Source organism: Danio rerio, chromosome 4 (assembly GCF_049306965.1).
Source record: "Danio rerio strain Tuebingen ecotype United States chromosome 4, GRCz12tu, whole genome shotgun sequence".
Classification (NCBI taxonomy): domain Eukaryota; kingdom Metazoa; phylum Chordata; class Actinopteri; order Cypriniformes; family Danionidae; genus Danio; species Danio rerio.
In genome coordinates, this window is record NC_133179.1 from 62,077,501 (window position 1) to 62,103,298 (window position 25,798).

Sequence of the window (25,798 nt, forward strand, 5' to 3'; positions counted from 1 at the left end):
AGTTGTTTGTTTTTTCTAAAACTAAATGCCTCAAGTTCCATTATTAATTTTCTGCTCTTGGGTTCATAAGTTTAGGAGTTAGCTCAGCTGGGAAAAGCCCCAGCTTTGAGTCCAAGAGACCTGGCTTCAATCCTCACCTAAATCTTATAATCTATATGTACATTTGAGTCAGATTATGAAATTTTGACTTGATCAAATCTTGATGTGTTGTGGGTAACAAATAAGGACTTTGGTTTCAAAACACATTTGTTTTGATTGAATAATTTGAGAAAAGAAACAAGTTTCCTTTTTGAAGACAATTAAACTTTCTGTAGACAACTGGTTGCCTTTAAAGATATGTTCATGTGAAAACTCCCACATTACTACAAATAAATTGTATAAATAAACAGCACATTAGAGCAGATGTACAGTTGCATACTAAAATAGCATATTCATTTTGTAATGATTCCAAGCGAAAAAACAGCATATGCAAACATTAATTAAGTTTTTGAAGAAACTTTTTTTTTAATTACTTACCATCAACACAAACACTCCGCAGTTATTTGAGCAATGTTGTTTGGGAATGCCCTGGTAATACAAAAAAACAAAAAGAACACCACCATTAACAACAACAATTAGTAAAAAAATAAATAAAAATAAAGTGAAAACATTAAGTAGTTAAGGAACAATGTTTATGGGTGATGCTTACTGGAATTTCACCAGCACTGTACTCACCCCATGTGTCTGAACATGCATGCTGTGCTAGTTTTCTGTAGAGAACAATATTAAAAGAAACAATCATACAAAACATTAAACATTTAAATTGAAAGCTCTCATATCACAGGGCCTACAGTCCGTCAGACATTTAGATGGGACTGATTAAAATAATATCAATGAACATATAAAGATAGATAAATCAAAACAAAGAGGAAAAAGGTGAAAAAAAACAGAAAAAAACAGGGATATGTGGTTTAAAACAGAACTACCATTATCCCGAATTCTTAACTTTTCACTCATAAACCAATAACTGCTCAAGTAGCGTGTATCATTGAAGCTCCGTCCAGAGAGGGAATCAAGCCAATAGATCTCCCTTTTTTTTTCTTCATGATCTATGACAGTGCAACTTTAACATTACATTTCATGAATTGAATCCTTTTCAGGTTTTATATCTAAAATAAGTGGAACAGTTTAATATTTTCTATTTATTTACTTGACATTATCTATTATATTGTCACATACAACGATCATCCAGTGAATGCTCGTCCAAGAAGGTAGTAAAATGATGTCATGACTTGCCAGATTTTCCTTAAACAAAATCATAAGAATTTTTAAAGAAATGTAGTATTTACAACACAAACACTAAATGACTTATTCTACACTGCATCTGTTACAAAATCACACAATAACACTCACAGGAACATTAGACAGTGGGTCACCACACACTGGAGGCAACCAAGTCACTGTCACATATGGACTGAACACATGGACTGTTATACCCTGTTAAGTGAAAATAAATTAAAATACAATTAAACAAGCAGATACAATCCTTTACATTAAATACAGAGTTTTTTTTGGTCTAGGTCATCCTTTGCATTACCTGAAGGCCAGCAACATCCTTTATTACAGAAAGGCAAGCATTTAAAATCTGTAATCATTCAAGGATAAATTTATTCTACTACTTGGGTTAAGGTATTAATATACCAAAATGTGTTTGCAGAATCTTACTGTCGCCTCTACATCTTGAAGTAGTCCCAATGTTTGGAAATACAACCTGGTGAGGACTGTGCCTCCAACAGATGCTAGGAATTCATCTTTTGGCCCTCTCTCCAGTAAGGCATGGTTTAACTATGAAGAGAACATACTATAATATTCTGCAATACAATATCTTTCTCACTGTTCATCTTTATGCATTATAGTTAAAGTATTTTAAATGATCGTCTAATGAATAAACATGTTTCATGACATATAAATCTAACCTTCTCCAGCTGGACTGGACTGGGTGGCTGTGTCCAGCATGCCTTGTTTGGCTGCACACATTCCAGAGTGAAATTAAGTTTGAACTGGAAGTTTGAACAGGCACTACAAAATATATAAAATTGAAATAATTAGCAACAACACCCCATTTAAAATGACAACCAATATGAAAGAAAAAATATAAACAATTTAAATTCTTACAGTTGTTGCGTTGGTTCACTAAGGATCTCTTATCAGTCTTAACAGAGGGTGGAAGTGTGCCTTTAGATTGAAAAACAGTTGATGCATATGTATAAAAGGTACACTGCAAAAAATGCTTTTCTTGCTTAGATTTTTTTGTCTTGTTTCTAGTGTAAATATCTAAAATTTCTTATATCAAGAGGCAATTTCTAGATAAGCAAAACATATTTTCTTGTTTTAAGAAATAATATGCCAATAATAAGTGAGTTTTTCCTTAAAACAAGCAAAATAATCTGCCAATGGGGTAAGCAAAATAATCTTGTTTTTTTCTTTTGACGTAAGATTATTTTGCTTGTTTTAAGGAAAAACTCACTAATTATTGGCATATTATTTAACACCGGCTCATGATCAGGTACAATCTCCAAGTCAGAAAACACATGCTTGTCCATGAATCTGTGGGCTAAGACAAACAAAAATAATAAGAAAAAAAAGGTTAAATGCTGTTAACTATGTTGCCCTTTGAGGTAGTCATTAAAACTTTAATAAAATATTTACACAAGTATGAAGAATATTTAAAAAATTATGACCTTACCATTAAAATCAGATTCCAAAGTACGGTTGCCATGGAACAATTTATTAAAATGTTCTATTTTCTTTTGGTTATGTGCAAGATTCTGGTGGTGGAGAATATTTCGTGCCAGAAAGATGTGTGCTGCTGGTCTTAACATATTCATGAAGTAGTTGTTTTTCTTTACTTCTGAAAAAAGCTGCTCTGCACGCTGGCTATTAACTTTTCCAGCCAGCTCTGGCATAAGACCAATAGTGCGGAGCACATCTCTCTTGTCCATACTGCTGCTTTGGTGGAAAACTACACACAAACAGTAGTGCTCGGACAGACCGGTCACAGGGTGGCAGTCAGGATCTGCAGGTTTTTTTGTGTGTGTGTGTGTGTGCCAGCCAAGGAAAGTGAACTTTTAGTTTTCCTTCTTTTGCTTGTTTAATATTTTCAGCAGAGGGGTCTTGCACTCTGCCCTCAAATGGGTGGAAAGGTGGACATCGTGGACATCTTTTATTTGTGTGTGCAACTACGCCTCGAGGGTAATCATAGATTGTGACATTAGGAAAATATTTTCCATGACAGCAGAAGGTCTGTGAAATCACGTGGACTCTCAGCTCTGAGGTTAAATTTGATTGAGTAAACAATCCCACATGGACACATGATTACACCCACACCACCTATATACACAGAAAAATAAAAAATTAACTAAATTATTGAAACACTAAATTAAACATTTCAACAATAATATAGTACATTTTAACAAGGATCAAAAACCTTTCATAAATTATCCTAAAACTATTGAGCAGCAACCTTTCATATATTTGGATAATTTAAAAAACTTTGATCCACTTCAAATGTTTAACATATACTGTACACATGTGGGCATATATACATATACAGTACTTATACATGCAGATACATACATGCCATAACTCACCTGAAGCACCCCAAATCTTTTCAAACACCTTGATGTCACTCTATTTGACATTTAATCACAAAGTCTGAGGATGAGATCCATTTTGGAACCAACATTATCAACCCCAAACTGTCGACACAGCTTTTTGAAATCTGCAATCTAATCATAAGCATATTTGAGAGTAAGTTTAGCAAAAAGTGAATTAATTATTTATTATTAAATAAATGTTTAAATACAAATCAGGCATATCTCCATTTTCTCCCTTTTCGTTTTGTTCAATTCTTTCAACCCATTCCTGTGGTATTGCTCTTTTTAAATCCTCAAACTGTTTTACAAGTGTTCCTTTCCCTTAATTCACTTCATTTTCAGATAACATGTCTTCAATTACCTGTAATGGAAGATAGCCATTTATCACCTCATAGAGCACATCCTTCACTTGCCTAATTCCAGCTTTCCACCATTTTTTAATAATATATTACATTTCCATCTTTCTTGACATTCATGTTTAAAAACAAAGGTTGTTCTAAGAGCTGGTTTCTTCCTTTAGGTACAATGAGCATATTTTCTAAAAAGTTTCCCCAAGCTTCTAAAACCTCTGTATAAAATATTGGTATACCTGTCCACATTTCTTTTTTTGTTTTCATACATAATACACTACATCCCTTATTTACTTGACCACATTTCTTTAAAAAATAGCCCATGACACTTTTCCACACTGCTTTACTCTTAACATCTACAAAACATTTTACCAATTTTGTCCTTAATGTTTTCATCCATAAAAATGGGTATGTCCTTAAAACGTGTCGTATGCTATTTTTGCTCTTTCTTTTCCCCATAAGAAATCTAAAACACATTTTCAAAATTCTTTTATAGTAAACAAAAGGCAATGGGGTAACACTCTGCACATACCACATTTTTGAGAGTTGAAAAGAGTGTGTGTATGAGAATTAGAAGGGCAGATGGATGGAACTTAGATGGAAATTAGATTGAGATATTGGAAACTGAGAAACCTGACATTGAAGGCAAAGGTTTTATTGATTATTTCTCTAATACATTAATCTTAGCTCCAGTTCCTTTACAATACCTCTTTAAAATCCCCATTGCCTTTGTTACACTTTGGATGTCTTCAACCAACAAAGTTGTGTCATCTGCATACTGGTAAATTGGCTCAAGTTCGGTTCTTTCTTCTATTTGTATTCCTCTTATTCCATTGACTGCTTTTATTGCAAGTCCCAATGGTTCAGCTACTAATGTGTACAGTAGTGCAGATAGTAGACATCCTTGTCTTATAGACCTTGTTGGTTGAAAACATTCCGATTAAAAAAACATTGCATTTAATACATGTCAAAATATTATAATAAAAAATGTTGATCCATTTCCTAAAATTCTCCCTAAATCCAAAGTTTTTAATCACTTCAAACAAATAGTCATTTTCTCCGTTCCTTGTTTTAATTCTCCATTTTTATCCAACACCTCTTTCATTAAGTCTCCTTTCTGTCTAGTCTTTTCTAAGTTAAAGAAGTATTTTGTACTTCGATCTCCTTCAACAGTGTACTTTGCTTTGCTTCTAATTATATTATTTGACAATATTTTATTGAACATTTTTTATGTCTAACTTCATGTTGTCCCACTATATTCTTTTATCTTCTCTATACATTCTATCCAATTTACTGTTTACAATTATTTGTTTATTTATTTTTTCTTTGTATGTCTCATGTTTTAAAATTGTTGCGTTCAAAATCCATACACCTAATCACCTTTCAACTTTTACACAATCTAACTTCACACAAAAAATCGAATGATCACTAAATCCAACGTTTTTGTAAAATACACTTTTTATATAGTCTTTCATTTCTACATTACATAACATTTAATCAATCCTACTTCACCTCATTTAAAACCAGTTGCATTCTTGAAAATTTCCTCTTTGTCTTATTTCTCTCTCTCCACACATCTATTAAATTGCATTCTGTCATCATTTTCAGTAGCTCCTTTCTCCCCTTGTCTTTTCTATATACCATCTTACTCCCCAGATCTAATTCTGTGAAAACAGTATTAAAATCTCAAACTACAATAACATTCTGCCATTTTTTACATTTATACTAACGTTTATAAAGAAGTTCACTTTTTCATTTTTTTCATTGGATGCATGAATATTATAAATTATGAAATTATCTTCAACTTTTTCTAATTTCATCGCCATGCTTTTCCCAACTCCATCCTCAAATATTACCTTTTCTTTTTCATATATACCTTTTTTTATTCAAATCACTACTCCACAATCCACTTTATCCTGTCTATTGTTAAAATATATTTGACCATCCCATTTACTTTGAACCATTTTAACCATTTTGAACCACTTTAATTTTTCCAATTTTTTCTTGCAAAACAATCATGTCAGCTTCTTTACATAACACCAACATATTTTCAAATTTCTCCACATTCAATAAACAGCTTGCATTCCATGATAAAAGGTTAAAAAACGCTTGTCCACTGTTCTTGTTCTGACGTCTGTTTTTCGTTCACATTTTTTCCTCTCTCTTCCCTTATATTGTTTGTTTCCTCCTCCATTACCCTTGTTTTTAAATCTTCTTCTTCCTTGTTTCTTTCATGCACCTGTCCGTCCTCTTGTTTTACTCCCCCCTTCCTCTCCTTCCATCCAACATTCACACTTGTTTAAAAATTGTATAAATTCTACAGTGTAAAACTAAGACACTGTGACTAACAAACACACATCACATTGCACTCATACATACTTTTAAACATGGATCTTTGTGTTATTTGTATTGTGCATGTGTGTGTTTGTGTAATGTGTACATGTTGTTTTTTCTCTCAAGATTAGCATTGTGTTTATGTAAAAATTTCACTTTTATGTCAAACAATAGCCCATATCAACACTGAAATAACCACAGACACATTTTCTTTCAAACTTCATTTATTAACCAAACATAGAGAGTTTACATATACTTACCAGTTTCCATTTCTCAGCACCAAACCTGTTTAACTTTCAAACAAAGCCATTTATACAGATTTTTCCCGCCTTCACTTTGGAGCAGCCATTTTCCATAGCATCATCAGGGTCACAACCCCCTGGTCAGTAAATAAAAATCACAGTTTTGTTGTTTAAATTTGTACTGGTTATTTGTTGTGTTGTATTTTGAGTTTTGTATGCATATTCATTTACTTGCATTAATTTATATTTCTGTTGAATGTCTTTTTATGTATTTTTTTGTCTACATGGTAACCCACTACCAGTAAAATGGTTTAACCCATGAGCGGGGCCAATACAATAAAATGGCCCCAAACATTTACTTGGAGTGGGTAGTTGTAGGAGAAGGTTGTTTGTGTCAGTATTGTTAACAGATTTTGTTCAGGGGCCTGTTTCAGTAAGGAGGTTCAAACAACTCGGAGTTTAAACTTGAACTCTGAGTTGATTTACCGAGAGATTAAAAACTCTGAGTTTTCGGTTTCAGAATAGCTGATCTGAGTTGAGTCAATCAACTTTGAGTAGACCAACTCAGAGTTAAGCGCGCACACCGTGACTATAAAAAGGCATTATCAATGGAGCGCAGATATTACGAGTGACCATGGCAACATCTTAAAAAAAGAGATCACAATTTCTTTCTCCGGCTGAATTTGATCTGCTAATGCAAAGTTATGGCAAATATGAGTGTATATATTTAAAAAGAAGCAATTATCAGTGAAACAGAGACAGCATGAGAAAACAGCTGCTCAAGTTAATGCATAATTTTTTATTTAAAGTATTTAAATATTTAAGTATAATAAAATAAGTAATGTAATGTGTGACGTTTATAAAATGTTTCTAAACTTTTATACACGTTTATCAGTTTTAATAGATTTAACAGTGCACTTGTGTGTCTGCCTTTTTATTGATTAAGTGATAGAGTTTGATATAACATTAAGAAGGTAAGCAGTGCTAAAAATACTTTTTAGAAAAAATAATAATCACGTTAATCTAGTAACAGTACATGTCAAAGGTTAAGCTAATTATTAATGATAAAACAGCGTTTTCATCCAACAAGTCAAAGAGAACAAAATCGTCACTTCCTGATTAACCAAATATCAACAGTAAAAACAGAATTTACTGTGGTAGAAAAAGCTGTGGCAAATATTTTTTATTTAATTAATGTGTTTTCATCAAAATATAGGCTATTACATAAATTTGTGCAAAACTGGAATAACGCCTAAAAATAAAGCAGCGTTTTTATCCAAACAGTCGAAGAGAACACAATCGTCACTTTCTGATTAACTTGCGCCAAATATCAACAGTAAAAACAGAATCACTGCGGTAGAAGAAGCTGCATCAATGATTTTTTATTTAATTAATGTACCTGAGCCTCAGAAGACAATTGACACACAATGAACACGTGGGGGCGTTTGAAGCCAGACGCGGAGATCTTGACACACTCCAGACGCTCGGAGGTAATTAATAATATACACTAATACTGAAACAGTAAATGCATTTTAGATTGACTAAAACACCATTTAAGATGTTCTACAGTGTGCTCAGTCTGCTGGTTTGTTTTTTCACACACATTTTTATCATCATCTCTAACAAACCATTTTTTAATGTACATACTGTAATTTAAGTGCACTTCGTAGTTTATGTGCATCTATCAAATAAAAGTTTAACCCACTCAGTTATGCACTTGTTATATTATGCGTATTTTCAAAAGTTATGTGAATCATGACGTTTCCATCAATCGTTTTTATGCACATCTCCAAAATGAGCTCTAAAATAGGTGTGTGGAAATGTAAGACTAATGCGAGAAATGCCGCTTCATCTTTAAAAAAGGGGAGGAGACCGATAGAAACTCAGAGTTTAGAGAATAAAACCTGCTCCGGACCAGGTTAGATTCACAGAGTAAGTTACCACGGTAACTGACTCTGAGTTAAAGTTAACTCTCTTTTAGAAACAGGCTTGACTTACCCTGCTTTCTCGAGTTTAACAAACCTGCCATTTTGAAACGGAAAACCCAGAGTTTGTCTCATTTCAGGGTTAAACTACTCTGAGTTTTCACTTAACCTGCTTTCTGAAACAGGCCCCAGGTCATTTACTTGATTTAGCTGAACAAGCCTGTATATACATTGTAAATATAGAATAGTTTATTTTTCTTTATTGTTATTTTGTCACTTTCACCTGTTTTGCTGGATTTTTGTTTTCACTTTGTGTAAATAAATCACTCTTCACTTTCACCAGCGGCTTCTGTGACACTTTTTTGCCTCCATCCACCTGGTCAATCGTAACAGTTGGTGTCAGAAGTAACTCGGGTGAGTGTCACAGAATTACCAAATATGCCGCCTAAGAAGAAAACTCAGCTAGCAGCTGATGTGGATGTCAATCGTAACACTGGACATTTGACAGTATTACAATTCCTTGCAAAGTGTCCCTTTTCTTCACATTTATAGCACTTAAAATCTGTGCAATCCATTAACAGGTGCTTTTTTTTTAAATCTTCATATTACATTAACATTTAAAAACTCCAGAAATTTTTACAAAACAAATACATTAAAATAAACATTCTTCATAAAATAATATCCTCTTTGGGCATCTTCCACTTTAAACCATTTAAAACATTATAAACTTCATCATTAAACACATCATAAAAGCTTGGTAACATGTCTTCTTCTTTAAAATACCAGTACAGTCTTTCTATGCATCTTTCCATTTTTCTTTTTATTACATTCCACACATTAACAGGTGCTCAGGGCTTATGCACAGCCTACAGGTCTTCACTTGGTGGCTGTGCATTACCCTGAAGTACCTTTTGCTGTTTCCAGCTTTGTGCTACATGGGAATAATGCCACCTCCTTAGGGAACCTTACTTCTAGGAACCTTGTTCCGTCCTCAATGTCAGTGCCTGTGTAAACTCTTCTTTTTATTTTTGATATGGGATAAACTCCCCATCCTTCTAATTTTTCTAAAATTTCTCTGTCATCAAGATAGACTGGCAGGTGCACGAAATAAACAACATAATCCTTGTTTTGCAGCTTTTTGATTTTAACAGTTCATTTCCTTAATCAACAGTTCATAGATCAATTCCTCAAAACATGTTTCTTGCTTTACCATAGTTAGTTCAAACTCTTTTCCTTGCCTCAGTCTCAAAGCCAGAATCTTCCCATGACCACACTTGTCTGTCACTGCTTTAATGATGTCCACAGCTCTTACCTCATTTACTTCTTCGGCATTTACTATTACTGTTACTTCTTTTAAATATTTTCTTCCAAGTTTTTCCTTTGTCCAGCTCGTTGTCTATCGTCCAGTCCATTGTCCTTAACTATTCTTGCCCCTCCATCCAGTCTAGTTTCATTTGCCAAGAGAGTCTCTGCATCCAGCCCAGTTTCGTTTGCCAAAGAACGGTCCATTTTATGCCCAGGAAAAGTGAAAAACAAAAAACACCCTCCAGTTAGCAAGATGCTGCTCTTAGGTGGTTTAAAAAAATAAAATAGACTATTTCACTCCATAAAAACAACACAAACAAACACACAACAAAAATTCTAAAATGAAGGAGACCCTTTCTCCAAACTGCAGCTGTTCACTCCCTGTATCGCTCACTAGTGTCCTTTACTGTTCCCTGGGTGGTACGGCTATAAGCAGGCAACAATTCTACCACTGAGCCACCAATGTTGACACATATCTTTCCTTGCCTTTGTGGTGTGTGTGCTGCAAGGCTGTTACATGCAGCTGGAAGAGGAGCAACACAAAACATGAACTGCATTGGCCCAGAATCAGACCCGGGTCTCCTGCATGGGAGGCGAGAATTCAACCACTGGACCACCAATGCTGCCTCACATGTTCACCTGCCCTTGTGGGCTCTCAGAGCTGCCAGGCGGTTACAAGCAGCTGGAAGGGGAGCAACATAAATTGCATTGGCCAGGAATCAACACAAATCCACAAATGCTGAACTGCTTATTATTTTGCCATTGGCCGGGAATCGGACACGAATCTCCCACGTGGCAGGTGAGAATTGTGTGTAAGCGAGGCGCAACTCTGCGCAGGAGTTTAGACCGGGTTTGTTTTGGTCTAATGAAAAATCTATTTTAGTTTCTCAAAATAGCAACGCGCCAGCAGTGCGCCTCAGAACACCTTCTTTTTTAGACCAGAACGCCTATGGGTGCACATATGAGCGCTAATGCATTTGCTATTTAAACAGCGTAGCGCAACGCCTCAAAACGACTCTTGTGTCAAGCTTAAACTAGCAATATACTTTTGCGCCGCGCGTATGATAGGGCACTAAACCATCAATGCTGAAACACATGTTATCCTACCCTAGTGGGGTGTGATTGCTGCTATGCTGTTACATGCAGCTGGAAGAGTAGCAACACAGACCAGCAACTGCATTGGCTGGCAATCAGACCCAGTTCTTCCACAAGGCGGGCGAAAATTCTACCACTGAAACACCAACGCTGGCACATATGTTCTTTTGCCCTTGTGGGGAGTCAGTGCTGCAAGATAGTTACATGTAGCTGGAAAAGGAGCCACACAAAACAGCAACTGCACTAGACGGGAATCGAACTCATGTGTCCCGCATGGTAGGCAAGAATTCTACCACTGAACCACCAATATGGATATACTCATATTGCTGCCCTAGTGGGGTGTGATTGCTGCAAGGCTGTTACCCAGAGCTGGAAGAGTAGCATCAAAAAACAGTAATTGCATTAGCCGAGAATCAAACCTGGGTCTCCCACGTGACAGCCGAGAATTCTACCATTGAACCACTAATGCTGATCCATGTTGTTTCTTGCCTTTGTGTTGTGTGAGAGCTAAAAGGCCGTCAACCAGAGCTGGAACAGGAGCCACACAATATTAATATATTATATAGCCGTATTATATTATAGCCGTGAATCGACGCCAGGCCTCCCGCGTGGCAGGCGAGAATTCTACCACTGAACCACCAATGCTGATATGCACATACTACTGTCCTAGTGGGGTGTGATTGCTGCAAGGCTGTTACCCGGAGCTGCAAGAGTAGCAACACTAAACAGGGTTTGCATTGGCCAGGGTCTCCCGCGTGGCAGGCTAGAATTCTACAAGTGAACCACCAATGCTGATATGCTCATACTGCTGTCCTAGTGGGGTGTGATTGCTGAAAGGCTGTTACCCAGAGCTGGAAGAGTAGCAACACAAAACAGGGTTTGCATTGGCCAGGAACCGGACCAGGGTCTCCCACGTGGAGAATTCTACCACTGAACCACCAAGGCTGATATGCTCATACTGCTCTCCTAGTAGGGTGTGATTGCTGCAAGGCTGTTACCCAGAGCTGGAAGAGTAGCAACACAAAACAGGGTTTGCATTGGCCAGGAACCGGACCAGGGTCTCCCACGTGGCAGGCGAGAATTCTACCACTGAACTACCAATGCTGATATGCTCATACTGCTCTCCTAGTAGGGTGTGATTGCTGCAAGGCTGTTACCCAGAGCTGGAAGAGTAGCAACACAAAAGAGGATTTGCATTGGCCAAGACAAACCCGGGTCTTCCGCGTGGTAGGCGAGAATTGTACCACTGAACCACCAATGCTGTTATAACATAAATCTGTCCTAGTGGGGTTTGATTGCTGCAAGGCTGTTACCCAGTGCTGGAAGAGTAGCACCACAAAACAGAAATTGCATTGGCCGGGAATCGGACCCGGGTCTCCCGCATGGGAGGCAAAAATTCTATCACTGAACCACCAATGCTGATATGCTCATGGTGCTGTCCTAGTGGGTTGTGATTGCTGCAAGGCTGTTACCCAGAGCTGGAAGAGTAGCAACACAAAAAAGAAATTGCATTGGCAGGGAATCGGACCGAGGTCTACCGCGTGGGAGGCAAGAAGTCTACCACTGAACCACCCATGCTGATATGTTCAAACATCTGTCCTAGTGGGGTGTGATTGCTGCAAGGCTGTTACCCGGAGCTGGAAGATTAACTACACAAAACAGGATTGCATTGGCAAGGAATCAGACCCAGGTCTCCCGTGTGGGAGGCGAGAATTCTATTACTGAACCACCAATGCTGATATGCTCATACTGCTCTCCTTGTAGGGTGTGATTGCTGCAAAGCTGTTACCCAGAGCTGGAAGAGTAGCAACACAAAACAGGATTTGCATTGGCCAGGAATCAGACCCGGGTCTCCCGCATGGGAGGCGAGAATTCTACCAGTAAACCACCACTGCTGATATGCTCATACTGCTGTCCTAGTTGGGTGTGATTGCTGCAAGGCTGTTAGCCCGAGCTGGAAGAGTAGCAACACAAAAAGGAAATTGCATTGGCCGGGAATCGGACCCAGGTCTCCCGCGTGGCAGGCGAGAATTCTACCACTGAACCACCAATGCTGATATGCTTATACAACTGTCCTAGTAGGGTATGATTGCTGCAAGGCTGTTACCCAGAGCTGGAAGAGTAGCAACACAAAACAGGGTTTGCATTGGCCAGGAACCAGACCAGGATCTCCCACGTGGCAGGCGAGAATTCTACCACTTAACCACCAATGCTGATACACTCATACTGCTCTCCTATTAGGGTGTAATTGCTGCAAGGCTGTTACCCAGAGCTGGAAGAGTAGCAACACAAAAAGGGAACTGTGTTGGCCGGGAATCGGACCCAGGTCTCCTGTGTGGGAGGCGAGAATTCTACCACTAAACCACCATTGCTGATATGCTCATACTGCTGTCCTAGTGAGGTGTGATTGCTGCAAGGCTGTTACCCAGAGCTGTAAGAGTAGCAACACAAAAGAGGATTTGCATTGGCCGGGAATCGGACCCGGGTCTCCCGCGTGGCAGGCGAGAATTCTACCACTGAACCACCAATGCTGATATGCTTATACAACTGTCCTAGTGGGGTGTGATTGCTGCAAGGCTGTTACCCAGAGCTGGAAGAGTAGCAACACAAAACAGGGTTTGCATTGGCCAGGAGCCGGACCAGGGTCTTCCACGTGGCAGGCGAGAATTCCACCACTGAACCACCAATGCTGATATGCTCATACTGCTCTCCTAGTAGGGTGTGATTGCTGCAAGGCTGTTACCCAGAGCTGGAAGAGTAGCAACACAAAACAGGAATTGCATTGGCCAGGAACCGGACCAGGGTCTCCCACGTGGCAGGCGAGAATTCTACCACTGAACTACCAATGCTGATATGCTCATACTGCTCTCCTATTAGGGTGTGATTGCTGCAAGGCTGTTACCCAGAGCTGGAAGAGTAGCAACACAAAAGAGGATTTGCATTGGCCGAAATCGAACCCGGGTCTCCCGCGTCGCAGGCGAGAATTCTCCCACTGAACCACCAATGCTGTTATAACATAAATCTGTCCTAGTGGGGTGTGATTGCTGCAAGGCTGTTACCCAGTGCTGGAAGAGTAGCACCACAAAACAGAAATTGCATTGGCCGGGAATCGGACCCGGGTCTCCCGAATGGGAGGCGAGAATTCTATCACTGAACCATTATGCTGATATGCACATGCTGCTGTCCTAGTGGGTTGTGATTGCTGCAAGGCTGTTACCCAGAGCTGGAAGAGTAGCAACACAAAAAAGAAATTGCATTGGCCGGGAATCGGACCCAGGTCTACCGCGTGGCAGGCAAGAAGTCTACCACTGAACCACCAAAGCTGATATGCTCAAACATATGTCCTAGTGGGGTGTGATTGCTGCATGGCTGTTACCCGGAGCTGGGAGATTAACTACACAAAACAGGATTGCATTGGCAAGGAATCAGACCCAGGTCTCCCGTGTGGGAGGCGAGAATTCTATTACTGAACCACCAATGCTGATATGCTCATACTGCTCTCCTTGTAGGGTGTGATTGCTGCAAGGCTGTTACCCAGAGCTGTAAGAGTAGCAACACAAAACAGGATTTGCATTGGCCAGGAATTGGACCCGGGTCTCCCGCGTGGCAGGCGAGAATTCTACCAGTGAACCACCACTGCTGATATGCTCATACTACTGTCCTAGTTGGGTGTGATTGCTGCAAGGCTGTTACCCAGAGCTGGAAGAGTAGCAACACAAAAAAGAAATTGCATTGGCCGGGAATCGGACCCAGGTCTACCGCGTGGCAGGCAAGAAGTCTACCAGTAAACCACCACTGCTGATATGCTCATACTGCTCTCCTAGTGGGGTGTGATTGCTGCAAGGCTGTTACCCAGAGCTGTAAGAGTAGCAACACAAAAGAGGATTAGCATCGGCCGGGAATCGGACCCGGGTCTCCCGCGTGGCAGGCGAGAATTCTACCATCGTACCACCAATGCTTATATGCTTATACAACTGTCCTAGTGGGGTGTGATTGCTGCAAGGCTGTTACCCAGAGCTGGAAGAGTAGCAACACAAAACAGGGTTTGCATTGGCCAGGAACCGGACCCAGGTCTCCCGCGTGGCTGGCGAGAATTCTACCACTGAACCACCAATGCTGATATGCTCATACTGCTGTCCTAGTTGGGTGTGATTGCTGCAAGGCTGTTACCCAGAGCTGGAAGAGTAGCAACACAAAAGAGGATTTGCATTGGCCGGGAATCGGACCCAGGTCTCCCGCGTGGCAGGCGAGAATTCTACCACTGAACCACCAATGCTTATATGCTTATATAACTGTCCTAGTGGGGTGTGATTGCTGCAAGGCTGTTACCCAGAGCTGGAAGAGTAGCAACACAAAACAGGGTTTGCATTGGCCAGGAACCGGACCAGGGTCTCCCACGTGGCAGGCGAGAATTCTACCACTGAAACACCAATGCTGATATGCTCATACTGCTGTCCTAGTTGGGTGTGATTGCTGCAAGGCTGTAACCCAGAGCTGGAAGAGTAGCAACACAAAAAAGAAGTTGCATTGGCCGGGAATCGGACCCAGGTTTACCGCATGGCAGGCAAGAAGTCTACCAGTGAACCACCACTGCTGATATGCTCATACTGCTCTCCTAGTGGGATGTGATTGCTGCAAGGCTGTTACCCAGAGCTGGAAGAGAAGCAACACAAAAAGGGAACTGCGTTGGCTAGGAATCAGACCCAGGTCTCCTGCGTGGCAGGCGAGAATGCTACCACTGAACCACCAAAGCTGATATGCTCATACATCTGTCCTAGTGGGGTGTGATTGCTGCAAGACTGTTACCCAGAGCTGGAAGAGTAGCAACACAAAACAGGGTTTGCATTGGCCAGGAACTGGACCAGGATCTCTCACGTGGCAGGCGAGAATTCTACCACTGAACCACCAATGCTGATATGCTCATACTGCTCTCCTAGTAGGGTGTGATTGCTGCAAGGCTGTTACCCAGAGCTGGAAGAGTAGCAACACAAAATGGGAACTGCGTTGGCCGGGAATCGGACCCAGGTCTCCTGTGTGGGAGGCGAGAATTCTACCACTGAACCTCCAATGCTGATATGCTCATACTGCTCTCCTATTAGGGTGTGATTGCTGCAAGGCTGTTACCCAGAGCTGGAAGATTAGCAACACAAAACAAGAATTGCATTGGCCAGGAATCGGACCCGGGTCTCCCGCGTGGGAGTCGAGAATTCTACCACTGAACCATTAATGCTGCTGTCCTAGTGGGTTGTGATTGCTGCAAGGCTGTTACCCAGAGCTGAAAGAGTAGCAACACAAAAAAGAAATTGCATTGGCCGGGAATCGGACCCAGGTCTACCGCGTGGCAGGCAAGAGGTCTACCACTGAACCACCAATGCTGATATGCTTAAACAGCTGTCCTAGTGGGGTGTGATTGCTGCAAGGCTGTTACCTGGAGCTGGAAGATTATCTACACAAAAAGGGAATTGCATTGACCGGGAATTAGACCCAGGTCTCCTGTGTGGGAGGCGAGAATTCTACCACTAAACCACCAATGCTGATATGCTCATACTGCTGTCCTAGTGGGGTGTGATTGCTGCAAGGCTGTTACCCAGAGCTGTAAGAGTAGCAACACAAAAGAGGATTTGCATTGGCCGGGAATCGGACCCGGGTCTCCCGCGTGGCAGGCGAGAATTCTACCACTGAACCACCAATGCTGATATGCTTATACAACTGTCCTAGTGGGGTGTGATTGCTGCAAGGCTGTTACACAGAGCTGGAAGAGTAGCAACACAAAAGAGGATTTGCATTGGCTGGGAATCGAACCCGGGTCTTCCGCGTGGTAGGCGAGAATTGTACCACTAAACCACCAATGCTGTTATAACATAAATCTGTCCTAGTGGGGTGTGATTGCTGCAAGGCTGTTACCCAGTGCTGGAAGAGTAGCACCACAAAACAGAAATTGCATTGGCCGGGAATCGGACCCGGGTCTCCCGCATGGGAGGCGAAAATTCTATCACTGAACCACCAATGCTGATATGCTCATTGTGCTGTCCTAGTGGGTTGTGATTGCTGCAAGGCTGTTACCCAGAGCTGGAAGAGTAGCAACACAAAAAAGAAATTGCATTTGCCGGGAATCGGACCCAGGTCTACCGCGTAGCAGGCAAGAAGTCTACCACTGAACCACCAATGCTGATATGCTCAAATATCTGTCCTAGTGGGGTGTGATTGCTGCAAGGCTGTTACCCGGAGCTGGAAGATTAACTAAACAAAACAGGAATTGCATTGGCCGGGAATCAGACCCAGGTCTCCCGTATGGGAGGCGAGAATTCTACCACTGAACCATTAATGCTGATATGCTTATACAACTGTCCTAGTGGGGTGTGATTGCTGCAAGGCTGTTACCCAGAGCTGGAAGAGTAGCAACACAAAAGATGAATTGCATTAGCCGGTAATCGAATCCGGGTCTCCTGCGTGGGAGGCGAGAATTCTACCACTGAACCACCAATGCTGATATGCTCATCCTGCTGTCCTAGTGGGGTGTGATTGCTGCAAGGCTGTTACCCAGAACTGTAAGAGTTGCAACACAAAACAGAAATTGCATTGGCCAGGAATTGGACACAGGATTCCCGCGTGGGAGGTGAGAATTCTACCACTGAACCACCAATGCTGATATGCTTATACAACTGTCCTAGTGGGGTGTGATTGCTGCAAGGCTGTTACCCAGAGCTGAAAGAGTAGCAACACAAAAGAGGATTTGCATTGGCCGGGAATCGGACACAGGATTCCCGCGTGGGAGGTGAGAATTCTACCATTGAACCACCAATGCTGATATGCTTATACAACTGTCCTAGTGGGGTGTGATTGCTGCAAGGCTGTTACCCAGAGCTGAAAGAGTAGCAACACAAAAGAGGATTTGCATTGGCCGGGAATCGGACCCGGGTCTCCCGCGTGGCAGGCGAGAATTCTACCACTGAACCACCAATGCTGATATGCCTAAATTGCTGCCCTAGTGGGGTGTGATTGCTGCAAGGCTGTTACCTAGAGCTGGAAAGGAAGCAACACAAAAGAGGATTTGCATTGGCCGGGAATCGGACACGGGTCTCCCGCGTGGCAGGCGAGAATGCTACCACTGAACCACCAAAGCTGATATGCTCATACATCTGTCCTAGTGGGGTGTGATTGCTGCAAGACTGTTACCCAGAGCTGGAAGGGTAGCAACACAAAACAGGGTTTGCATTGGCCAGGAACCGGACCAGGGTCTCTCCCGTGGCAGGCGAGAATTCTACCACTGAACCACCAATGCTGATATGCACATACTGCTCTCCTAGTAGGGTGTGATTGCTGCAAGGCTGTTACCCAGAGCTGGAAGAGTAGCAACACAAAAAGGAACTGCGTTTGCCGGGAATCGGACCCAGGTCTCCTGTTTGGGAGGCGAGAATTCTACCACTAAACCACCAGTGCTGATATGCTCATTTTGCTGTCCTAGTGGGGTGTGATTGCTGCAAGGCTGTTACCCAGAGCTGTAAGAGTAGCAACACAAAAGAGGATTTGCATTGGCCGGGAATCGGACCCAGGTCTCCCGCGTGGCAGGTGAGAATTCTATTACTGAACCACCAATGCTGATATGCTTATACAACTGTCCTAGTGGGGTGTGATTGCTGCAAGGCTGTTACCCAGAGCTGGAAGAGTAGCAACACAAAACAGGGTTTGCATTGGCCAGGAACCGGACCCAGGTCTACCGCGTGGCAGGCAAGAAGTCTACCACTGAACCACCAATGCTGATATGCTCATATTGCTGTCCTAGTGGGTTGTGATTGCTGCAAAGCTGTAACCCCGAGCTGGAAGAGTAGCAACACAAAACAGGATTTGCATTGGCTGGGAATCGGACCCGGGTCTCCCGCGTGGCAGGCGAGAATTCTACCACTGATCCACCAATGCTGATATGTTCACACTGCTCTCCTAGTGGGGTGTGATTGCTGCAAGGCTGGTACCCAGACCTGGAAGAGTAGCAACACAAAACAGGATTTGCATTGGCCAAGAATCCGACCCGTGTCTCCCACGTGGCAGGCGAGAATTCTACCACTGAACCACCAATGCTGATATGCTTGATTGTCTGTCCTAGTGGGGTGTGATTGCTGCAAGGCTGTTACCCAGAGCTGGAAGATTAGCAACACAAAACAGGATTTGCATTGGCCAGGAAACGTACTCGGGTCTCCCGCGTGGCAGGCAAGAATTCTACCAGTGAACCACCAATGCTGATATGCTCATACTGCTCTCCTAGTTGGGTGTGATTGCTGCAAGGCTGTTACCCAGAGGTGGAAGAGTAGCAACACAAAACAGGATTTGCATTGGCCGGGAGTCGCACCTGGATCTCCCACGTGGGAGGCGAGAATTCTACCACTGACCCAGGTCCCCTGCGTGGGACGTGAGAATTCTACCACTTAACCACCATTGCTGATATGTTCATACTGCTGTCCTAGGGGGGTGTGATTGCTGCAAGGCTGTTACCCAGAGCTGTAAGAGTAGCAACACAAAAGAGGATTTGCATTGGCCGGGAATCGGACCCGGGTCTCCCGCGTGGCAGGCGAGAATTCTACCACTGAACCACCAAAGCTGATATACTCATAGAGTTATCCTAGTGGGGTGTCATTGCTGCAAGGCTGTTACCCAGAGCTGGAAGAGTAGCAACACAAAACAGGAATTGCATTGGCCGGGAATCGGACCCGGGTCTCCCATGTGGGAGGCGAGAATTCTACCACTGACCCAGGTCCCCTGCGTGGGACGTGAGAATTCTACCACTTAACCACCATTGCTGATATGTTCATACTGCTGTCCTAGTGGGGTGTGATTGCTGCAAGGCTGTTACCCAGAGCTGGATGAGTAGCAATACAAAATAGGAATTGCATTGGCCGGGATTCAGATCGGGTCTCCCACATGGGAGGCGAGAATTCTACCACTGAACCAACAATGCTGATATGGTCTTATGGTTGTCCTAGTGGGGTGTGATTGCTGCAAGGCTGTTACCCAGAGCTGGAATAGTAGCAACACAAAACAGGAATTGCATTGGCCGGGAATCGGACCCGGGTCTCCCATGTGGGAGGCGAGAATTCTACCACTGACCCAGGTCCCCTGCGTGGGACGCGAGAATTCTACCACTAAACCACCATTGCTGATATGCTCATACTGCTGTCCTAGTGGGGTGTGATTGCTGCAAGGCTGTTACCCAGAGCTGGATGAGTAGCAATACAAAATAGGAATTGCATTGGCCGGGATTCAGATCGGGTCTCCCACATGGGAGGCGAGAATTCTACCACTGAACCACCAATGCTGATATGGTCTTATGGTTGTCCTAGTGGGGTGTGATTGCTGCAAGGCTGTTACCCAGAGCTGGAATAGTAGCAACACAAAACAGGATTTGCATATGCTGGGAATCGGACCTGGGTCTCCCGCGTGGCAGGCGAGATTTCTACCACCGAACCACCAATGCTGATATGCTCATAGAATTGTCCTAGTGGGGTGTGATTGCTGCAAGGCTGTTACCCAGAGCTAGAAAATTAGCAACACCAAACAGGAATTGCATTGGCCGGAAATCGGACCCGGCTCTCCAGCGTGGGAGGCGAGAATTCTACCACTGAACCACCGATGCCGATATACCCATACTGCTGTCCTAGTGGGTTGTGATTGCTGCAAGGCTGTTACCCAGAGCTGGAAGAGTAGCAACACAAAAGAAAAATTGCATTGGTTGGGAATCGGACCGATGTCTCCCACGTGGCAGGCGAGAATACCACCACTGAACCACCAATGCTAATATGCTCAAACATCTGTCCTAGTGGGGTGTGATTGCTGCAAGGCTGTTACCAAGAGCTGGAAGAGAAGCAACACAAAACAGGAACTGCGTTTGTCGGGAATTGGACCCGGGTCCACTGCATGGGACACGAGAATTCTACCACTAAACCACCATTGCTGATATGGTCATACTGCTGTCCTAGTGGGGTGTGATTGCTGCAAGGCTGTTACCCAGAGCTGGAAGAGTAGCAACACAAAACAGGATTTGTATTGGCCAGGAATCATACTCGGGTCTCCCGCGTGGCAGGCGACAATTTTACCAGTGAACCACCAATGTTGATATGCTCATACTGCTCTCCTAGTTGGGTGTGATTGCTGCAAGGCTGTTACCCAGAGCTGGAAGAGTAGCAACACAAAACAGGATTTGCATTGGCCGGGAATTGGACCCGGGTCTCCCGCGTGGCAGGCGAGAATTCTACCACTGAACCACCAATGCTGATATGCTCATACATCCGTCCTAGTGGGGTGTGATTGCTGCAAGGCTGTTACCCAGAGCTGGAAGAGTAGCAACACAAAACAGGATTTGCATTGGCCGGGAATGGCACCTGCATCTCCTGCATGGCAGGCGAGAATTCTACCACTGAACCACCAATGCTGATATGCTCATAGAGTTGTCCTAGTGGGGTGTGATTGCTGCAAGGCTGTTACCCAGAGCTGGAAGAGTAGCAACACAAAACAGGAATTGCATTGGCTGGGAATCGTACTCGGGTCTCCCACGTGGGAGGCGAGAATTCTACCACTGAACCAACAATGCTCATATGGTGATATGGCTGTCCTAGTGGGGTGTGATTGCTGCAAGGCTGTTACCCAGAGCTGGAAGATTAGCAACCAAAAACAGGATTTGCATTTGCCGGGAATCGGACCTGGGTCTCCCGCGTGGCAGGCGAGATTTCTACCACTGAACCACCAATTTTGATTTGCTCAAACATCTGTCCTAGTGGGGTGTGATTGCTGCAAGGCTGTTACCCAGAGCTGGAAGATTAGCAACACCAAACAGGAATTGCATTGGCCGGGAATCGGCCCGGCTCTCCCGCGTGGGAGGCGAGAATTCTACCACTGAACCACCAATGCTGATATGCTCATACTGCTGTCCTAGTGGGGTGTGATTGCTGCAAGGCTGTTACCAAGAGCTGGAAGAGAAGCAACACAAAACAGGAACTGCGTTGGTCGGGAATCCGACCCGGGTCTCCTGCATGGCAGGCGAGAATTCTACCACTGATCCACCAATGCTGATATGCTCTTATTGCTGTTATTTTACCTGAATCTGTATTTAGGCGTATATCATTGATTATCTTTATAAGAGCGCTTTCTGTACTGTTATGTGATCTAAGACCAGATTGAAAATTGTCCAAACACCCCCTGAAGTTTAAGAACTTGTTAACCTGGTTAAAAACAACTTTTTCAATGATTTTGCCAATGAAAGGGAGATTTGAGATTGGCCTGTAATTGCTCAATAGGGTTTTATCCAGGTTGCTGTTCTTCAAGAGGGGTTTAACAACTGCAGTTTTAAGTGAGGTTGGAAAAATCCCTGAGAGAAGTGAAGCATTTATCACTTTTAGAAGATCCATTTCTAAACAGGTAAACACCGTTTTGAAGAATGATGTGGGGAGCGTGTCAAGACTGCAGGTTGATGTTTTCATAACTTGCACAATTTCTTCTAAGATTTTGCCGTTAATTGCCATGAAATCAGACATAATGTCTGATTTCTTAAGTTGTGGTTGAGCTTGTTTGATATCGACACAACTTGACTGATTGGATGAGCTGATTGCCTTTCTGATATTATTAATCTTATCAGTGAAGAAATGAGCAAACTCATTACATTTGCTTTCAGAGAGGAGCTCACTTGGAATCCGACTGGGGGGGGTTTGTGAGTCTCTCTATCGTTGCAAAGAGGGTGCGAGCATTATTTAAATTGCTGTTTATAAGGCTTGAAAAGAAAGTCTGTCTAGTAGTGTTTAGTTCCATATTAAAGGCATGAAGACTGTCTTTATAGATATTATAATGGACTACTAGTTTCGTCTTTCTCCACATACGCTCAGCTTTTCTGCACTGTCTTTTCATCATTTGTACTCTAGGTGACCTTGTCCAAGATCCATTTTGCCTGCCAGTCATCTTCTTAACTTTAACAGGAGCGATGTCATTTATGACATTCTCAATTTTAGAATTGAACAAATCAAGGAGAGAATCAACAGAATCTGCAGATATACTTGGTGCTAGCGATATGGCCTTCATAAACTGCTCACTGGTGTTCTCATTTATGCATCTCTTTCTGACAGAGACAGATCTGTCTTAAATAGCTGGAGTGATCAATATATCAAAAAAGATACAGAAATGATCAGATAGTGCCACATCCTTAACAACAGTCGATGAAATGTGTAAACCCTTAGTTATAAGTAGATCAAGAGTGTGTCCACGATTGTGTGTGGGTCCTTGAACATGCTGAGTCAGATCAAAAGTGTTAAAAACAGTCATCAGTTCTTTTACAGCATTGATTTCTGGATTATCTATATGAATATTAAAATCCCCAGCAATACTAAAATAATCAAACTCAGAGGTTACAATTGATAACAGCTCTGTAAAATCCTCAATAAAAGCTGGAGAATATTTTGGAGGTCTGTAGATAATGATCAGTAAGATGCGTGGAGACCCTTTTAGTGCTATACTCAGATATTCAAAAGACAAATAGTCACCAAATGACACTTGTTTACATTCATAGACATCTTTAAACAGGGCAGCGATGCCTCCACCTCTCCTATTAACTCTGCAAACACTCAAAAAGTCAAAGTTTAAAGAAGCTGCTTCATTCAGAACTGCTGCGCTACAACTGTCATCTAGCCAAGTTTCATTTAAAAGCATAAAATCAAGGCAATTTGTGTTGATAAAATCATTGACTAAAAGAGACTTATTGTTGAGTGATCTGATGTTTAAAAGCGCTAACTTAACAGTTTTAGCTGTTTTTTCTATAGTAGTCTCAGATCTACATTTAATAGACACCAGATTTGAATGATTTGCTATACGGCCTGATGAAGTCTTTGCTTTTCTGTCACTTAACACAACACATATCTGCTTAGAGAAAGCTACAGACACACTGGGTTCCTGCTTGTTCTGAAAACATTTGATAAAGACACTATTATCTAAGCAGTTCATCGACACACATCACAGAGAGCTCTTGTGTTCACCAGCTGAAGATGGGGCGTTGTTGTTGGGGCCCTGGCAGTGTGATCGGAGGGCTCTTCCAGGTGGGCTCATAGGTGGTTGTGGAGCAGGCCGCTTTTTGGTTGGTAACTGGGGGCTTGCGGCAATGGAGTGTGAAAGTTTAGTTCCAGCATACACCAGTTCCTCCATCTTTTTTGAAAAACCCAAGAGTGGTGAACATTGTGACAATGAGAACGTGTCCGGTGACAGAGACTGTGCATCTGGAGATTCTGTCTGCAGATATATGTTTTCCTATGGATCATTTTTGAGTGACGAGACTTGATGCTGTTCTGATGCGTCACAGTCTGCCTGTGTTGAGCAGAGGGCAACTGATAGTGTCTCTATCAACATTGGGTGTTTTGACTGCGTTGCATTATCACTGTCCTTGGGTGATTCGTCGGCCACAAGTCCACTCAGGAGCTGATTTGAGGTCCTGTTGTCATCCAGACATTTGCTAGGTGTGTGTGTACAATTAAGTTCAGTGGCATACACAGCTGATGGATGATTGAGGGAGAAAAAAATATTGTCCTTTTGCACCTTTGCACCAAGTTTGTTTGGATGAAGGCCGTCTGATGTAAACAGCTGTCTTTGGTTCCAGAAGAGATTGAAGTTGTCGATGAAATTCAGTCCTTTCTTGTTACATGTTTTCTGTAGCCATACATTTAGACCAAGAAGCCGTGAAAACATATTTGTCTCTCTTGCAGGGAGTGGTCCACTTATGAACGGCTGAACCTTCATTCTTTCAGCTGTTTCCAAGAGCTCACAGAAATCTTTCTTGAGCAGTTCTGACTGTTCCTTCCGAATATCATTCTTCCCCACATGGATGATAATCCGTTTTGCAGTCTTGTGCTTTTTCAGAATTTCCTCAAGTTCTTTGTTTACATCAGAAACTGTTGCATGAGGAAAGCAGTATGTCATAGTAGATTTGCTCCTGAAATTCTTGATTATTGAATCTCCTACGACTAGTGTTCTTATCTCTGTTGCGATCGGAGCAGAATGCTGCTGTCTAGTCGGCCTTGAGCCTCTGTTCCATGCAGAATTAGTTGCTGAATCATGCGATCTCTGTCTGACTGCATTTGGGGATTCTTCACACATATTACTCAAAACTTCATATCTGTTCTGAAGCTGTATTTGAGTCCGAGCTGTATTTGGGGTAGAAGACGCTAATGCGGCAGCGTATGATCTGACCCCACGAGTACCCTTTGGTCTCGCACCTTGTTTATGCCAATGCTCATTTTCAAAAGTTCTTTTCTGTTTTTCTGTGCTCAAAACAGTAGCAGGAACAGATTTATGGGACTCACCGGCTGTGTGCTGAGAGAATCCACAATGAAGCTGAAGTTCTGGTCGGATCGCAAGCAACTTCGTTTCAAGAACTGCAATCTTTTGTAGAAGTTTGTGGCAGTTTGTACAGCAGTGAGAATCTGAATTAATCCGATCCAGAGGCATTTTCACAGCCGTGTCTTCCCGTCTCCGGGAATGTAAGCAGCTGATAGCGGGAGGATTGTTTAGACGAAATTTCCCTCTTGTTAGTAAAGCTATATTCCAGAAAGTTTGTAGAATCGATGCTGATCTTCAAGCCGTGTTGTTTGAGCACTGTGCTGATAGGCTCAAGTTAAAATTAGGGTATAAGATATAAAAGCAAGAGTGCGAAGAGCGGAGCAGTGGGCAAAGACGTCCGAACAGTAACAAAGCAGGAAGTAGGAATAAACGTCGGTCCATGATGAGATGGACTGGAAAACAGAAATCCGAATCCTTCATAGGAGACATTAAATAGATCAATGATAACTGCAGAAGGTCTTTCTGCTGTTGTGGCAATGAATGGACAGTCAACAATTGAAAAGATTCCTTCCATGCCTTAGAAGCGAGACTTGATCAGTACTTATCTACACAGC

General features: G+C 42.4%; 11 non-coding genes across 11 annotated transcripts; all 11 read right to left on the minus strand.

Moving 5' to 3' along the window:
* Positions 1–12,234: 12,234 nt before the first annotated feature.
* Positions 12,235–12,305, minus strand: trnag-ccc (transfer RNA glycine (anticodon CCC)). The gene has a single exon. It is a non-coding gene; the product is annotated as a tRNA-Gly (tRNA).
* Positions 12,306–12,869: 564 nt separating this feature from the next.
* Positions 12,870–12,940, minus strand: trnag-gcc (transfer RNA glycine (anticodon GCC)). The gene has a single exon. It is a non-coding gene; the product is annotated as a tRNA-Gly (tRNA).
* A 406-nt stretch (positions 12,941–13,346) lies between these two features.
* On the minus strand, positions 13,347–13,417 carry trnag-gcc (transfer RNA glycine (anticodon GCC)). Its single transcript has one exon. It is a non-coding gene; the product is annotated as a tRNA-Gly (tRNA).
* Positions 13,418–15,091: 1,674 nt separating this feature from the next.
* trnac-gca (transfer RNA cysteine (anticodon GCA)) lies at positions 15,092–15,162 on the minus strand. The gene has a single exon. It is a non-coding gene; the product is annotated as a tRNA-Gly (tRNA).
* Positions 15,163–16,508: 1,346 nt separating this feature from the next.
* On the minus strand, positions 16,509–16,579 carry trnag-gcc (transfer RNA glycine (anticodon GCC)). The gene has a single exon. It is a non-coding gene; the product is annotated as a tRNA-Gly (tRNA).
* An 88-nt stretch (positions 16,580–16,667) lies between these two features.
* On the minus strand, positions 16,668–16,738 carry trnag-acc (transfer RNA glycine (anticodon ACC)). Its single transcript has one exon. It is a non-coding gene; the product is annotated as a tRNA-Gly (tRNA).
* An 87-nt stretch (positions 16,739–16,825) lies between these two features.
* On the minus strand, positions 16,826–16,896 carry trnag-ccc (transfer RNA glycine (anticodon CCC)). The gene has a single exon. It is a non-coding gene; the product is annotated as a tRNA-Gly (tRNA).
* A 406-nt stretch (positions 16,897–17,302) lies between these two features.
* On the minus strand, positions 17,303–17,373 carry trnag-ccc (transfer RNA glycine (anticodon CCC)). The gene has a single exon. It is a non-coding gene; the product is annotated as a tRNA-Gly (tRNA).
* Positions 17,374–17,779: 406 nt separating this feature from the next.
* On the minus strand, positions 17,780–17,850 carry trnag-gcc (transfer RNA glycine (anticodon GCC)). The gene has a single exon. It is a non-coding gene; the product is annotated as a tRNA-Gly (tRNA).
* Positions 17,851–19,408: 1,558 nt separating this feature from the next.
* trnag-gcc (transfer RNA glycine (anticodon GCC)) lies at positions 19,409–19,479 on the minus strand. Its single transcript has one exon. It is a non-coding gene; the product is annotated as a tRNA-Gly (tRNA).
* A 1,597-nt stretch (positions 19,480–21,076) lies between these two features.
* trnag-gcc (transfer RNA glycine (anticodon GCC)) lies at positions 21,077–21,147 on the minus strand. Its single transcript has one exon. It is a non-coding gene; the product is annotated as a tRNA-Gly (tRNA).
* Positions 21,148–25,798: the final 4,651 nt, after the last annotated feature.